The 16149-nt window shown below is 44.8% G+C and overlaps 1 protein-coding gene across 6 annotated transcripts in view; it reads left to right on the top strand.

Annotated features, from left to right (window-relative positions):
- Positions 1-1748: 1748 nt before the first annotated feature.
- Positions 1749-16149, top strand: part of PPM1B (protein phosphatase, Mg2+/Mn2+ dependent 1B) — a 72659-nt gene continuing 58258 nt past the window's right edge. For 3 of the 6 annotated variants that reach the window (XM_064509577.1, XM_064509579.1, XM_064509578.1), the window contains exon 1: positions 1749-2006. The gene's annotated coding sequence lies outside the window, so the exon portion shown is untranslated. The remainder of the gene's footprint in view (positions 2007-16149) is intronic. The other 3 variants (XM_064509583.1, XM_026117091.2, XM_064509582.1) reach the window with 1 other exon arrangement.

Below are 16149 nucleotides of genomic sequence, written 5' to 3'. Positions count from 1 at the left end.
AAGATAAAGATAAATAAAGATAAATAAAAATGCTATATAATCTGTGCTTCAGCCTGTGATCTCAAGTCCCACAAAAGTGTGCTGCTGTACATAACATGGAGGAAGGAGATGCTTCAATGTGAAGGGACAAGGCAATCAGTAGACAGCACTCTGAAGGAATTTTTATGCCATTGGTACAGACAGTACAATCGAGGCACTCTCAAACAATGTGAGGACATCTCCTGTCAGTAAGCTTACTGGGAAAGAGTTTATTGTGTAACCTCAGGCAGCAGCACGGCAGCAAGACAGGTGTTGGTGTCCCTCTCCAGAGACGAACCCAAGCTAGCTCCTGCCCATTGGGAAGCCCAGCCAAAGGGTAATGGGTTGAGAGAGGTGGGAAGAGGGGACTATATGGCATCAGGCAGAATTTCACACGCCTTCCTGCAAAACCGTTTGGGTTATGTTTTGTTTGGGGGTGAGAAAGATGTTAAGGAGTAAGCGAGCCCATACAGTTCAGTGCTGCACAGCCTCCGAGGGGAAGCCGCAGTCGTCGAGGCCGGGGCGCCGGAGGGGACGGTTTGGAACGTTAACTACGCCAACACACGCCCTCTCCTAACCGGCGCCACTTTTCGGGCGCGACGCCAGCGGCCTCGGCGCAGTACTTGGCACCCCCCCCCGTCGAGCCTGCGCACTCCGGTGCTGCGAGGGGAGTCCCCCCCGGGCCCCGCCGCCCGCCGGGGGCCGCCCGCCGGGAAAGGCCCCCGAAACGCCGCCGCATTCAAGCCTGCCCCGTCCCCGCGGAAGGGGACGCTGAGCAACGCGACCCCTCTAAGCGTTAGTCTTTATTATATGACAACGGCAGCGCCACAGGGCAGATCGCCGGCCGCGGTGGGCGCCGCCCCTCGCGCGCCCGTTGTCTGCACCCCGCTCGGCGCGCGAAGCGCGACGGCTCCGACAGGCGGGCCCGTGCCTCCGCCCCCACCGGGGGCGGGGGGGGGCTCCGCGCTTTCTGATTGGCTGGCGGTGATGTCATCGCCGAGAACATACGGGTACTGCCCCCACCCCCCTAAGCCGCCGGCGAAGAGCGCTCGCCCTTTCCCCTTTCCCACCCGCCGCGCGGCCAATCGCCGCGCGGAGCGGCACGCGGGCAGGGCAGCGCTGTGCGGCTTTCCCCGAGCCTGTCCGTCCTTCCCAAGCGCAGACCGTCCTCGCTTAACTGGCAGGGCCGACGGCCAATCAGAGGAGGGCGCCCCCGCCCCGCCTGACGGACGCGCCTCTAGCGAAGCGGCGGCCGGGGCGAGAGAGGCTGTGAGACTGACAGCACTGAGAGCCAACGGCCGGCAGGCGACCCGCGCCGGGAGAGAAACGACGTGGTGGTGGGGAGGGCGGCGGGGTGGGGCCAGGGCTCCCACTGACAGCGCCGCTCGTCAATCCTGGCCAAGCTACGAGGCCGGATTAGAGCAGGGCGGAGGGAGAGAGCCTCTGTGCGCGACGGCCTTGATTAACAAGGGCCGCAGCCAATAGTCACCAAAGCCGAGGCCAGGTGCCCAATCAGGAACAGCTCCTGGGCGGGGCTGGCGGGTGAGCGGCGAATGGATCCACCAATGAGGCTCCGTCAGGGTAGCGCGAGCGGGGATGGCGGCCAACGGCCGCCGGGGGGGCGGGACCGAGTGAGCGATGGCGCCGCCAGCCAGTAGGCGGGGAGCGACGCGGGCCGGCCGGGCCGGGAACGGCCGTCGAGCGGCGGGGGGCGGGGCCGTGGGCGGGGCCCTCCCGCCCCCCGGGGCATTCTGACGTGGGTGGCGGAGGGCGGGCCCAGCGGCGGCCTTTGGGACGGGGGCTCCCAACATGTCGGCGCTGCTGGCGGCGCTCGGAGTGCGCGAGCGGGCGGCGACTGCGGCCGGCGGCGGCCAGCGCGGGGCGGCCCACGCGTGAGGCCGAGCCAGGCCCACCCCCACCCGGGCCGGGCCCTGCTGGGCCACCTGGGGCCGGGACGCCGGGGGACGCAGGCGCTCGTCCGCCGACAGGTAGAGGGGTCAGGGCCGGCTGCGGGACGCGTCTGCGGCGGGACCGGGCCCGGGCCGGGCGGGAGGCGGGGGCGGCCGCTCGGCCGGGCCGGGCGCTGAGCGAGCGGGCAAGGCCCGCGCGTGTGTGCGGGGAGGCGGGAGGGAGGCAGCGCTGGCCTGCTCGCGTGGGGCTGGCGGGGAGGCGGGCAAGGCCTGCTGTGTGCGTGTCTGTGGGAAACGGGGAGGCGCTGCGCAGGCCTGGCCGCCGCTGGGCCGTGCCGGGGGGAGGAGAGCTGCGGGCCGGGCTGGGGGGCGCCCGGCGTGGGGAGCGGGGGGAGGGCGAGGAGGCGGCGGGGAGCGCGGCGTGCTGGTGTAGCCGGGCCGGTGGGCCCGCCCCGGGCTGCGCGCCAGCGTGGGGCGGGCCGAGGCGGGGCAGGGGGCGGCCGGCGGGCCGGGCCCCGGCAGGTAGCGGTGCGGGGGCACGGGAGGTGGGGGCGGGCCGGGCCTGTACACGTGCACCGGCTGGGGCCGGGGGAGCGGTGGGCCGGCGAGGCCTGATGTTTGTCGCTGGAGCGGGGTGGCGGGAGGTGGGTCAGGCCCTGGTGTTGGAGGTAGAAGTCGCTGTTAGGCCTGGGCGCATGTGACTAGCCGGTGGTGGGGAGGGAGTGAAGTGACAGGCAAGTGGGCAGTGCTCTTGCGCGTTTATTGTGGAAAGGGAAGGAAGCCAAAGGCAGGCCTTTCTTATCGGTTGACGGCTGCTGGATTTGCTGACTCTGTGTATAAACGTGGATGTGTCCTTACTACAATTTGTAGCTAGTCAAAGGGTGGGAATAATTCTTGACGGGCTGGAGGTGGCTGGATGAATCTGTATGGTTTATATTGTGTAATGTGGTAGGTTGAGCAGTGTGTTTACAGGTACATTTAAATTGTGGGGATGCGGATGGTGGGTGAAATCACATGTATTAAGGAATAGTGGTAAAATCAAGTCTTATGGATTTTAGAATGATAGGTGGACAAGCTTGTGTATGTTGCAAGAAATAAGGTGATAAGCTGGCTGGCTTGTAAGTGTTGTGGAGGAGGGAGGCTCTGGGTGGTAAGCTTACATACCGCTTACAGGCACTGTGGCAACTGGTTGCTACAAGGTTTCGATCTTGTTTAGTGGCCAGTGTGGTCATGCATAATGTGTGAGACCTTCATGTGTAATAGGAGATGGTACGTGGACACAAAGGCATGCATGTTCTTACCGCATGCAAGTTGGTTTGTCTGGCACTTGTATTGAGGGTTGAAAAGGATGCCTGGCTGTCACCCCGCTGAGTGAGCCTCTTCCTTGTGTGTTGAGAGGAGGTAGGGCAGCAACTGGAAACATGAGGAGAGCTGCAAATTGGTGTCTCTGCAATAAAATTGAAAACCCGGATATTTGTTGTTTAGGCTATGGAATGCAAATTAGAAAACTTAGCAAACGGTGCGTGTTGGGGACATGGTAGTGCTATTTGTAGGTATCTGTCCTTTTGACAGATTATGTCAGGCAGTGTAAACTCCCTATAAGGGCATCAGTGCACTCTTCTCCTGGGTAAATTAACATGGATTGTGAGGGGGCTTGGGTATTGACTGAGAAGGAGAAAGGAACAGTGGGATCTTTGAAAGGTTTGTTTAGGTTTGGAAAAGAGGGGGGAAGTAGGATGAATTTGTGGGGTTTATGCGTCTCCAAGGTGAAGATTATGTTAGGCTATGTATGCATATGTGTATCAGGGGACTGGTGTTTGTGCAAAAGGGAAATTGGAGTTTTCATATTGCTGAGTTAGTGGGAACTCCAGTCTGTGTGTGGAGAGAGGAGGCAGGCTGTTTTGCTGAGGATATGAAAAGTTGAAATGGTGGAGGGGAGGCGCAGTCAGCAGGGTAGGGGGTTCAGATATGTCCTGAGACTTAGTTTCAAGTAAGAGGCCACTGAGTGTTCAGGGACAGAGGGGATTCTTTTGCTCCCTTTAGTATGGAGAGAAACATTTCTTAGTTGTGATAGCCTGTGGAAACTAAAACAATTAATGAAAATAACAGTGTATGACTGTTATGATTATCAGATTAAGGGCTACAGAATAGGCAAGGGCTTGCTATTACAGGCTCTTTTTTTTGTTTTGTTTGTTTCACTGGGAAGATTGTCCATTAACTTCAAGTGTAAACTATTGTGGAAACTATCATTCATAATGGTGTTGACAGATCACCAGCTAACTAAAAGCACACCATCTAGTGTAGACAAGCCCTGTGTATGTGTATAGTGAGCTCAGGAGCTAGAATGTGCCTATGCTTGTGCATGATATACTTGAACTGAGTGCATGTGTTCAGAAGGCATAAAATTGTCTGCATGGGGCATATGGTTGTGTTTGAAAGAGTGGCTACGTAAACATTTGAGGGCCAGAGGTCTGTGAAAAGATGGTCTGTGTAGAGTGGAAGGCTGGCTGGCTCATCTGGAAATGAGGGGAAAATTGCATGCGTGTATACCATGTTCTGTGCATTTGGGATAATATGTATTGTTTACACAGCCTCTCATCTCTTGTTCTGTACAGATGTGTAGAAGCAGGTAGTGGTGTGGGATATCTGGTTTAACTAAAGAACATAGCTTCAAGATGTGGAGATAATGAATTAATGTGGTATGGAAAGAACTGTATATAGCACATGACTTTTTTTGTAAGAGTGAAGGAGGCCTTATGTGTTTGAAGGATAAGCTTGGAAATATCGCTTGGGGGGTGTTGGGTATTAGTAGGTCAGAGACAGCTGTAGTAGCTGCAGAGGACAAAAGGGAATGTGGTGACAATGAGGGAGGGAGATATTTGTGACTTTCTTTTTTTTTTTTAAAGAGTTGTTGAAAGCAGTGCATAGAACCCATTTCTTATTTATGGCAGAATCTGGGTGGTGGTCAGTGTAACCAGGTAAGGAGCTGCAGAAAGAAAAGAGTAGTCTCATAGCAGTTACTCTGTATTACTGAATTCCCTCCTTGTCTCTGTTGTGGACTTAGTATTGAAACTTCTCCAGAGGTAATCACTGAGTGCTTCTCACTTTTTTTTACTAAAGGTGAGACCCTGACTTGCAACAAATACAGACCAAACACAGTTGAAATTGAAGGTTGAGATGTGTGTTGAACATAGTCTCTTAAGGTGCTGACTGTCCAGAACACCTACTCCTCTCAGAGTGGGTGATTGAGAGCAGTGAATATTCCTTACCTAAATATGTTGCCCCCATATTACAAAAGGGAGAGGCATCCTGCAATTGGATGTAAAAAATGATATCTGTGAAATATTTATATTGCAGTAATGAGTATAACTTAATTCTGTCTTTGGAGCAGGGTTTATGTAGACTGCTGCAAGGGATTGTACACTAAACAATGAGGGAAAAGTGAAATTTCAAGTTGCTGTTTGTTCAGAGAGCACTGTCCATCTTGAATGAAGAAGATCGCAGCACACCTACCTAATGCTACTGTGATGTACTTAAGTTATTATTATTTTTTTCAAACAAAATGAAAATTGAAACTAATCATCTTGGTAGCATCTTGGTTCATCAGTCCATAGGAATGTGGAGATCCAACATGTAGGCCTAGTGCTGTAGCTTAGTAAGACAATAGCTGTTCTTTTTCAGCCAGCACTGAAAGATAGCTGGCCATTGGTTTTTGCCAGCACTGGCCTTACCAAATGAATGGGAAGACTTTGGTAAAAGAACCAAAGTTCTTTTACCAAACCCACAGTCTACTCTGTGTGAATTGTGGAGAGTGATGAGTACAACAGGTCATGCCTATCTTTGAGCCTATTTTTTTCTCTAATAGTGATTCTTCCTGCATCACTTACCGTTGTACCAAATGTGCTCTGTTTTGACACTTAAATCTTGCCACATTGTCCAACCAGTCTTTTTGCCTGTCTGGACTTGCTGCTGCACTCCTGTTTCTTTTCTCTTCTCTGTGGAGACAAAAAACATCCATCGAATCTTGGGCCCTTTAGAGACCCAAGTGCTTTGATATGAATATTGGTTTCCTCAGTAAATTGGAGGAGAGCAATGGTGATCTGTTTCAAAAACTGTTAAAGTTCTTGCTGCCCTGGCTCCTTCCCTGTTTGTCACTCTTGTTGTTCTGTGCTTCAGTTATTTGTGCTTGAATGTCTTCAAGATTTGGTTTCTAGACATACGGTCTGTGAATTGTGGCTTCTTCCTGCTCTATCTGGCTGCTATCAGTGCAAATGCAAGAGGCAGGTCTTTTGTGAAACTGCGACAAGGGTCTGGTTTAACCCTGGTTTTCAGCATATCTTAGGGGGAATCTAGTGGTAAAATCTGGACAAGTATATGCAGGTTCTTAGTAAGAATCAATTTCTCTTCTCTTTCAGTGTCTTAGTCTGATGTTATTTGAAGTTATATTTGCCTAAACAGTGAAAGATACATCTCTGATGCACAGAACAAGAATGCTGAGTTTACTGGAAGATGATCAAAACTGTTTTTCTTAAACAGACAACCTTAGAAACACCTCAGCTGCTTTGACTGATGGCTTTCAGGCCTGGGCAGATATCTAGCATGGAAGATTTCAGCTGAAGTGTTTAAAATATGGCAAATCTATACAAGATTAATTACTTCTAGTGTGGGCAGTCTCAACTCTGCTTATAAATGTTGTGAGCTCAGAAACTTACAGGGCTGTATTAATGGGGTTTTTAGGGTGTGACTACTTGAGGTAGTATCATGTGCTGAAACCAAGTACAAATCCTGAATGAGTGTTACTGTCAAAGAAAAGTGGTCTGAAAACCTTTGCACAAGATGGTATGAATTGAGTTGGGGGTAGCTTCTTGCAATTTGGCACATTGCGTGAGACGTTATTGGCATGATAAAACATGAGGGCTGCTGATGAATATAGGTTAAATTAGTCTTCCAGCTCTTAGAAAAAATTACTTGGGAGACAAGGCACAAAGATGTCCTCATGTAGAAATCAACAGGAGGGAAAACCCCTTATCTCAAAAACAACCATTCATATAATTTTGGAGGAGATTATTCAGGCCCAGGTATTGTTTTCCAAGGAAAAATAAGTCACCCATCATCCCCTCTGTCCCCTGCCCTCAGACACATTAGTTTCTCATTAACATTACTTCTGTGTGTCATTTTATGATGTTACTGCATTATCAGAATAATTCTATATCATGGTGTAGATTCTCTTCCTCTGCTATGGGAAATAACTTTTTCACTGAGTTCACTTTCGTCTACATAGTACAACTAGGCCCTTCAGTCTGTTCTCACAAGGGTTATTAACAGGGATTCAGCTCAGAAAGTTGACTGAAGGATGTTTCAGACTATGTTATTGAAGTGCTGAAAAAGACTTCTTAGTTTATATGGTAATGACCGGTCAATGACCACAAACTTCCACTTAAGTCACAAAGGAAAGCATCTGTCTGTCTTTGCAGTTTTCAGGGGATTACTGAGTGTTAACACAAAATGTCATCTTTAGTAATCCTACTTCTGTGTCTGCACACCAGTGTAGGAAGTTGACCTTTATTGAATGTAGACGTTTACTGAGTGTAGAACTAATATGGCTCTGCATTGTTAGTGTATGAATTAAATGTTTTGCCAGTGAAATAATAAAATAAGATGACTTTTGTGGTGTCGAGGAGGTACATCTTATTGTAATTTTTATGACCAGTGCACCAGTGTATGCAATTTATACAGTATTGGTTTGGTCTGTTCTCACCAGTTATTCTCCTGTCATGCTAAAGGCAGATATTATTTGTTCAAAAGTCATGACCTTGTATTTACAGCCTTGTGTAATTAAAAAAAAAAAAAAAAAAGTGATTAAAGAGGACACAACTTGAAAATGACAACAGTATTTGTAAAGAATTGATACTTTGATCCAAGTAGAAAACTGGAACCAGTGAATCTTATGGTAATACTTTAATAAACACACAGAAACTGTTGGTCAGCTTATTCAAGAACCAGTGAAGCTCTTAACTGGGCAGCTTTGTAGGTTAAGCTACTGTGCAAGTGATATAAAAGACTATTGAGCAGATATTCCTCTTTCTTTCCTACCAACAACTACAGTGGAGCCATTGATGTGGGTTATTGGGCTATGTTTCCAGTGTTATTTAAAAGGATGAATATTACTATAGATGTAGGTGATGTGTGAAATATGTAGATTTTTGTTTAACTTCCCTAAGGAATTGGTTACTGTATTCAGAAAAGTTTTCCTAAATGTGTCCTTTGATACCCCTTAACAAGGGTGGAAGCAAAAGCAGATGAGTGATGAGATGCTGCTGCTATGGTCAGTCAGAGAGAAACACTGAAGTCCACAGTGCAGCTCTTCTTTGTAGGGCTGAAGAGGCGTGTGCTGGCAGCTTAAGCCTGCCGGCTTAGTTACTATTGCTTGAGGCGCTTCTAGATGAATGGGCAGTGTCTGCCACATTGGGTCCTCAAAAACCAATTGTGCCATTCTAGGAATCATCTTCAATTGAAGTGTACTACTTGCTAATGTGAGTATAACCAATGTCCAAGGTGTGCGTCTTTCATGGGGTTCTGTTTTAGACTGGCTAATCTAGTCCTGTGGACTGAATACCCAGCAGTGGGTTGGAGGGTGCTAGGTGTGCTCCAGTTTTAGTTTAGATTAATGACAGATGTTTGGATCATGTGTTCAGAAACTACTCTGAGATGTGAAAAAGCACAGTAAATGGGGCTGGCTCAGATTTGTTTCAGAAGCGTGCTTCTGATTCAAACCGAAGTGCTAATGTAGATGTACTTCTTTAAAAGGCGTCTTGGAGCACAGTTGAGGGTGTTGAGCTGTGCTGGGGGGCTGGGTTCAAGTACTACCTGTATGTAGTATTGCAGCACTCCTAGGTGCTGTTGTCAGGACTGGGGCAGTTGTGTAACTGCTCTCTAAATAGTTTTTTGTTTGTTTATCTTGAGTGGTAACTGAACCCTTATCAACAAATTATTGTCCCTAATAACCCCTGTTCCCAAACTATTGCCCCTAACTTTGCAACTGCATGTTAAAATAGCTGGTATTAAAACTATAAGAAGTTCTGGAAAGTAGTTATTTCATGGCTTTACTTCAATTTATCAAGAGTGAAACTAGTAGCTGTGTGAGCAAAAAGGCTGTGAAGCCTGGTTTCCTGTGGCTTTGTGTGTTGTGGTTGAATTTTTCTGGGTATAATATACTGTGAGCTCTGAAGTTATTTTTATGTGTTTGGGGCACTTCTAATATATCTGTTGTGTATGGAAAATCATTATCAGTAACATAGCTGAGCTCCTGCTGCACCTATCCTCAAGAGGGGCACTAATTTTGATGTCTCTCCTTGACCTGACTGCTCATTTCCACAAAACTCATAGGATCTGAATGTCTCTGAAATATTTACCTGTGTGTCCAGTTTCAACAAAACTTACTGAGGGAAAACTGTGGCTTAGTTTCCCAAGGTTGTATTTTATCTTTCAAATAAGAATAGCTTTTGTTTTATTGCCCTTTTGTACTTATCACTGGTTTAAATTTCTTTCAGAAGAGTTAAGTGTTTTTCTTCACTAACATTTCAGGTAACCTATCTAGAGGTAGGAAAGGTTCCTAATAGTAAGAGAAACTGACAGCTCCTAATGGATGCTAAAGATCCCTTCTCCATAGGACAGATAAAATTCTTGGGAGTATCCAACCAAGTTTGTTTTTAAACAAACTCCAGATAAATACAGGTGAGTCTAAGGTTGTTTTTGATGTATACTGTAGCCCTTTGTAATGATTTATATGGAACTGGAGACTAGTGATACACACTGGTACCACATACAGTAGTTTTGGACCGTGATTCCAGGAGGGAAGTGAATGAATGTTTGAAAATGAATGGTTTACTGAAGCTTCTGGAGTATGGCTAGGTTAGATTATGAGGGTAGTAAATTAGGAATTGGAGGGGGAAGGCACATTCGTGATTGCCCTTGTGACCTTGAAAAGCTGCTGAAACTGTAATATGCTTTGAAACTTTTCAGATGAGAAGTACTGTACTGAAGCTAAGTGGCACTGCAAACTGAGTTCTGAGTTTTCTGTCAAGTGGGTCTGTACTCAAAGCACTGACTTCAGAGAGCTTTCTGTAAAGCTGTAAAAGGTGAATCTAGTGCAGATGTTCTTCAGTTTCTTCTTGCCTCCTTTGTGCTTCTGCTCTCTGTTTGCCTTGTATAGTAATAAAATACTTGTCTTGTTTTACTTGTTCTAATCCCAACAGGAATCTTTTCCTAGGCAAAAGGTACTCTGTATGCCAGTTTACGTACAAGATGTCACTTCAGATATGGTACTGCTTGCAGGTACTAACACTTACTGTCTGACATCTAGTTTGATTCTCTGTGGGGCATTTGAGAAAGAAATACTTATAGCTGATTTTTTTCAAGAAAAGGACACACTTCCTTAGTGTGTATCTATATCCAAGACAATCATGAAATGCTTTTTTTGACTTCAGCTGTTATAATATTTGAATCCAGCCCTAATGGGAGGTAGTTCTTTGACTCACCTAGGTAGCGATCAGTTCCACATCTCAGAAGGCATGTATGTCCTGTCCATCTCTAGATTCTCCAGGGACATGCATACAAATCTAAAATGGTCTCTGCTCCAGCTCAGTAGAGTGCCAGTGCACAATACCGCCTGTTAGCATCTAAGAAAGTCTCACTCCGTTGTCACCCGGAGCTGTTGTGCTGCCCCTAAGGAGATGATTACAATGTCTAATTACAGATTGGGTTTACAGGCATTTTTAGTGAGTATCATTCAGTACTGCTGGGACTAGTACGTGTAGGTGTATTGAACTGACTACTCAGATGTCATGCTCATTTAGTCACTAGCTTGTGGTGTTTCCTGTCTCTAGCACTTTTGCAGGAGACATATCACAGCTAGGGATTTATTGTTTCACTCTTTCTTTTTTCTGAAAAGATGTGCCTTTTGTGTGTGTGTGTAAATAATACTATTTTCTTACTGTTCTTAATTTTAAAATATTCAACGCTTGGTTGTTTCTAGTTCTTCCCCTTACTACTAGCTTAGGCTGGTACATGAAGTTATCTTCACTGGAAGCATTCAACGTCTAGACCTAGGTTTAGGTTCTTGCTGTTTTTGTTATTTTGGGGGACGCTTTTATGTAGAGCCATCTACTAGTTCAGAAAAACTTCAAATAGTAGGGGTCTTGCACATTAACAAAGCTCTTGTGAAAGCAACAGCTAGAGCTAATGCAGATTTTTGGTGAAACCTGTTTTGTAAATCCTCTGTAAGCAGTTTTTAAGCAGTCTTGGAGTACGACAAATGGACTGTTCTTTAAAAGATGACCTAGGCATAAAGTCGTTTAAAAGACGATTTAATAATAGCAATTGCTTGTTTTATAAATTTGTTTGCAGCCAGCCCTCTTTTAGATTGTATGCATCTCTTGCAATATAAAGAAACTGGATTTTAAGGTGATTCAGTCTTTTAATACTTATTTGTGGGATCAAGGAAAAGACAAGCATGCTACCTTTGTGGATACTGAAGGTGTTGTCATGTCCAGTACATCGGTAAAGTTATTTCAATTAATGGTGTTTACACTGATTGCTAGAGTCAAATAGCTGTGCAGTCTCCTTTGCAGACAGATCTGAGAGCTTCTTTTTGATAAATGATCAATGTTTTTAATAAATAGTAAAAGCAATAGTATAACCTTTTCCTACTTTTTACAATTGAAATAATTATACCTGTATGTGATGTAGAAACAAGGCATTGTTAAGACTCTGCCATAGTGACATTGGTATTTTGTATCCTATCTTTTTATCATACTGAAACAGTAGAATTTATTTCACTTCTGCTTTCTCCTTGGTTTGTCTTCCCCTGAACTATGTCTATGCTTCTATATGTTGTCTTTACCATGTATGAATAAAAGCCTGATACGAGCTAACAGCTGTTGAAGACCAGTATCTAGCTTGTAACATTAAGTCCAATAGGATGACTTCCCACTTCCTTAACTGGTGGGGGGGGGAAGCACCAAACATAAGAAGCTCTAGGCTGGAGAAGAACTTCCCTTAAATATTTTATGATCTCAAAATAGAAGCTGTTGTCAACCATAATAGCTTACTCTGTAGTCTTGACTGCTGTTACAGTGTTATTTTAATTTAAAGAAAAGATGAATGTTGTCAAAATTAAACCTAGAGTATATCTTAACTTTTGGAGGGGAGGGGATAAGGATGTACATTGCCCAAACAGCTTTTTTTTTTTTTTTTTTTTTTTTTTTAATGCGGTGTAATGAGGCTTGACTTAACAGAGCTGGTGGGGGAGGGGATAAACTTTCAGTATACTTTAGGATCTTTCTTGGTATTAAAGAATAGTGAACTGAAACTGTCTAGAGGTAGCCGCTTAGCACAACTTATATAAAACTTGCTTAGCATGAATAGCTAAATTTGCTGAAGCCTTAGGCTGCACTTAGATAAAATAATGAACTTTTACTTAGCCCTGTAAGAAAGGGGGCCTCAGAGCTGGTTCAAGCTAGGAAGATAAGGAAGTTACAAGCAGTCTGCATTCCTGCGTCTCACACTCCAAAAGGGAAGGTGTCAAGGCTTTGAAATAAGACCAGTGCAGGGCATTAGGACCTTGAGGGACAAAGCCTTAGCTCACTGCTGGGGCAGTGTTAGTTGTTATGATTTAGAATCACCTCCTCCTCCTCCTCCTCCTCCTCAGGACCTTGAGACACAACAGTAAGACCTGACAAAAACAGAGGTACAACCATCAGCAGAGACTGCAAAAAACAAAAATAAGGAGAAAAACAGCTTACCTCAGAATGACGATGAGACCCAATGAGGAGCAGGAGACCCCAGACCAAAAAATTACTATTGGTCTAACTACCACGTGAGGGGTGGGAAATGTAAGTTGAAAAAACTATAATTGCCCAGGATTTGTTTATGTTAGGGTCCCTCTTTGGAGACACCCAGCTCGAGCTGTAATTACGGCATGCGCGTGATTAAAATTTAATTTGTTTTGATTTGGCTCTGAACTTTACTTGCGGGAACCTAGGGTCGAGCCCTGTTATGATGGCTGACAAGCCTGATTTCCATAACACTTTGCAGCAACAGTATGCATGCACTTCATTTCAGTGATAGGGAATAAAATTTAACATGGTCACAGAACAGTCACTGAATCACAGAATCATAAAATAGCTGGGGTTGGAAGGCATCCCTGAAGATCATGTGGTCCAACTCCCCTGTTCAGCTAGGGTCAGCTTGAGCAGATTGCCTGGGGCCATGTCCATCTGGGTTCTGAATATTTCCAAGGATGGAGACACCACAACCTGTCTGGTGGAAGTATTCTGAAATTTTGGTTTTTTGAAAGACTCTAATGTATACAGTGTTTTGAAAATAAGATGGTCATTAAGTATGTTTAAGAACAGAAATTATTTCTCAAGGAAAATATTTTCCATCTAATGACTTTTCCTTGTATCTGAATCTGTACAGAAAGAAAATAGGACTCTATCTGGGAAAACTGCTAATCAGTTACAATTTGAAGTGACTTTTTTTCTCTGTTGCTCTTCTTTTTTTCTTCAGGAGCTACATGCTATCATCCAAACAAAAACTCGGGGTAGCAATTCCCTAATCAAAGTAACTTAATTTTTGAAAGATGTTAAAGGTCTGTCCAGCCTTGAAGCCTGGCTATTTTGTCAGTTCTGCAAAGAATATGAAGCTAATGCGGAGAACTTAATAGGTGTCTCGATATTGTCCCTTCCTGTCCAGGCCTTTTTAATACTAAAGGACTGTTTGACACAAGTTACTGTATATAAAGCAGACATGACAAGTTTTTTTAATAAACATCTTTAGCTATCATTAGTACAAAAAGAATCAATGAACCAGGATGAACTATGAGCAAACCTTGTTCCGCACAGTTCATCTTATTTCAATTTAAAAACTGTTGATTCTTTCCAACTAGTGTTTATCCTCTCCTTACCTTTGGTCAAAGTCTGATACTCCTGCTGCAGGAGGAAAAAAAATGAAATGAGGGAGAAAAGGAATTGAAGAGTAATGCTCTTTTTGTTGAGGAAAGAAGCCAAAATGCTATTGAAATAACTGAGATCATAAACTCGTTTAGAATTCAGGGTAGTGCAGCGAATACCTGGGTAGGCAGAGCACTATTCATCAAAGATTTTTATTGTTCTCTTATCAGTGGGTTTTGTTTTCTGTTTATTTGTCTGGGTGTTTTTTTTTTTTTTTAAAGCTTTGATATCAGATACTCAGCCTTTGATTACTAAGTTCTGCTGACTGCTCCTGGCTTACTGAAATGATCTCTCAGAGGTATCATGACTCTGATACTGGCATGGGTAAAGAACAGCAAGTGCAAGTTGACCACTGGATTGTGTATTGTGGGGAATGGGGAGGAGCCTGTTTTGTTTGTTTGTTTTTTTTTCCTTTTGTTAGTTTTCATTCTCTCTATTTTTTGTCTGCGTGGTTTCTTTGAAATCACTTTCATGTTGTGTTCCTTCTTGGGGGTGGGGGAGGGGACAGCTTCGGTCTGTACTGCTTTTCTTTGAAGTTTGTGCCTTTCCCCCCTGGACTGCATGTGTGTGGGGAAATCCTGCAGATAGAGGAAAACCTTGTACATGGAATGATCCATTCTTGTTACAGAATTAAGGTGATACGGAATGGGCAGGCTCATGTCACTGCTAACGTGGAAGCAAACATTTTGGAAAGGCTTTGGGAGAATGAAAAGATGCACTTGGGCTAAACTGCTATGTTTAGAGAAGGGAAGAAAAATTAGAGTGGGCTGTTATTTCTTTGTGGCTGTTTTAAAATAATTGATGCAACATCTTGGAAACTGGCTTGCTTGATGTGTACAATATAGCTTTGTTTTTGTCTCTTCACTATGGGGAGTTCGTATCCTCTACCCAAACAGCGTTCTGTTGTATGCTGTGTTACCTGACTGAGCCTCTTTTTTTTTTTTGGGGGGGGGGGGGGGAGGGGGGTTAAAGGTGCTTAGAATCACTCTTTTTCCTCCAGTTCTCAATTTTGATATAATGTGTTAGAAGAGAGCTCTTGCTAAACCTCTGCCTGCACTGTGACATTTGTTCTGGTAGCCCACTCATAATCTTGACTCTTTCATTAAGAAAGAAATTAGTTCTTTTATAATTACCTGAATAAATTAGTGAGGCTGTGTTTATGCACTCTTCTGTCTCTGACCATGTGCTTCTCTTTCTCCTCGTGTTGATGCTTGGCTTTGTCAGATCTCATGGTGAAAGAGTTGCTTGAAGTGTGTTTGTTGTTTGCTTATTGCTGGTCTTTGCAATAAATTATCTTTTAGTCTAGCTCCTTGAATTGGCTTGCTACGTGAGCACATGGAGTACCTCCTGGCACAAAGGCTGAGTTACAAATGTACGTGTGGGAGGAGACAGGTTCACAGCAGTATCAATTTAGTTTTGCCTAAGCTGTCACAAGACTGCATCCCTCAGATGTTTCATAAGAGGTGCTTTAAGGTGTAGGTATTAACACTTGGTATTCAAGCTAATGGTTTGGATGTCTGATGACCTGTCTTGCTGCTGGAACTCCTAAATGTACTTGGAATGTGACTGCTGATGACTTGCTTCACAGCTAGGCTTCATTTGTTGTCACGTGTTTACTAGAGCAGTTCAGAGAATGGCAGCCACCTCTTGCCTGATATTGTTTCTGTCCTGATTTGTTACAGCAGGAGAGAGTTTAAATTAAATTTAAATGAGAAAATATAAGAGGAGACAATATTGGAAGTCACGTAACAGTGGCAACATTAGCAATGTCACCAGCTGTGTTGCAGTCTTAAAGTAAAAGAACACAGTAAAATGTTGATATAAAAATCTCCATTATAAGAGATGGGTGTTCTTGACTTACTCCTTCTGGATGTTCCCTGAATGCATAGGGTACTACAGATGATATTGCTCCCTCCACAATGATCATTCCAGTTTAAATATCAGCACTAGAATATCTGTATTCTGCAGGAGCATGAGAATACAGCATAAAGAGAAACTTTGCATAGCAAAACTCATAGTAAAGAACTTTTGTCAAAGTTCTTGAGCAAGTCAAACTGTTTCTCTGTATTTGTGTCATGCTTGCAAATTTCCTTGGGGGATAAGAGGACTGTCTCTGTTCCTCCAGTATAGTGTTGGCATTGCTCATGGTTTAATGCAGAACTGGAGCTTCTTACCTACTCCCTGCTTCAAGCACAAATTTTAAGGAACTG

This window comes from Dromaius novaehollandiae, chromosome 3 (genome assembly GCF_036370855.1).
Source record: "Dromaius novaehollandiae isolate bDroNov1 chromosome 3, bDroNov1.hap1, whole genome shotgun sequence".
Taxonomy (NCBI): Eukaryota; Metazoa; Chordata; class Aves; order Casuariiformes; family Dromaiidae; genus Dromaius; species Dromaius novaehollandiae.
This window is presented reverse-complemented; position numbering and strand designations above follow the sequence as displayed.